Below are 1,270 nucleotides of genomic sequence, written 5' to 3' on the forward strand. Positions count from 1 at the left end.
AGTATATAATAATTTTGCCAAAAAATATAGTCAATGCCCGACCTCTGAATATTAGCAGGTTTGGGCATGGTTTTACTTCATGGATGGGAGACTGCCTGGGAATACCAGGTGCTTTAATCTTTTTGGAAAATTTCACGAATTATATAATAATCTTTCATAAAAAAAAAAAAAAAAAAAAAGTCAATGCCCCGATCTCTGAATCTTAGCAGGTTTAGGTCTGGTTAGTACTTTGATGAGAGACTGCCTAGGAATACCAGGTGCTTTAAGCTTTTGGGTTTTCTTTCCTACTTATATAATGTACTGGTGATTAGATTGGTCGGTCTTTAAAATAGCCCTCTTCTTTGCAGCAGTCTTGGCTTACGGTCATACCAACCTGGCTATGCCCCATCTCGTCTGATCTCGGAAGCTAAGCAGGTTTGGGCCTGGTTGGTACTTGGATGGGAGACCGCCTCGGAATACCAGGTGCTGTAAGCTTTTTTGGACATTTTTCACCTTAGTATATAATAATTTTGCCAAAAAATAGAGTCAATGCCCTGATCTCTGAAACTTAGCAGGTTTAGGCTCTGGTTAGTTACTTGGATTGGAGACCGCCTGGGAATACCAGGTGCTGTAAGCCTTTTTGGACATTTTTCACTTAGTATATAATAATTTTACCAAAAATATAGTCCAATGCCCCGACCTCTGAATATTAGCAGGTTCGGGCATGGTTTACTTCATGGATGGGAGACTGCCTGGGAATACCAGGTGCTTTAATCTTTTGGAAAATTTCACGAATTATATAATAATCTTTCATTAAAAAAAAAAAAAAAAAAAAAAAAGTCAATGCCGATCTCTGAATCTTTAGGCAGGTTTCGGTCTGGTTAGTTACTTTGATGAAGAGACTGCCTAGGAATACCAGGTGCCTTTAAGCTTTTGGGTTTTCTTTCCTACTTATATAATGTACTGGTGATTAGATTGGTCGGTCTTTAAATAGCCCTCTCTTTGCAGCAGTCTTGGATTACGGTCATACCAACCTGCTATGCCCCATCTGTCTGATCTCGAAGCTAAGCAGGTTTGGCCTGGTTGGTACTTGGATGGTAGACCGCCTCGGAATAACAGGTGCTGTAAGCTTTTTGGAAATTTTTGGTAACACTTTATTTTGATAGTCACTTTAGACACTCTACTAACAGTAAGTAACTTTGCAAACTACATGTCAACTAGCAGTTAGCAGAGTATTAGTAGACTGTCTGCTTAATATCTTCTAAACTTTTTTGTCAACTTATTGTCAACT

General features: G+C 38.8%; 1 non-coding gene across 1 annotated transcript; it reads left to right on the forward strand.

Moving 5' to 3' along the window:
* The first annotated feature begins 355 nt into the window (after positions 1 to 355).
* On the forward strand, positions 356 to 474 carry LOC113103769 (5S ribosomal RNA). The gene has a single exon (XR_003291613.1). It is a non-coding gene; the product is annotated as a 5S ribosomal RNA (ribosomal RNA).
* The last annotated feature ends 796 nt before the right edge of the window (positions 475 to 1,270 follow it).

Source organism: Carassius auratus, unplaced genomic scaffold (assembly GCF_003368295.1).
Source record: "Carassius auratus strain Wakin unplaced genomic scaffold, ASM336829v1 scaf_tig00217859, whole genome shotgun sequence".
Lineage (NCBI taxonomy): Eukaryota > Metazoa > Chordata > Actinopteri > Cypriniformes > Cyprinidae > Carassius > Carassius auratus.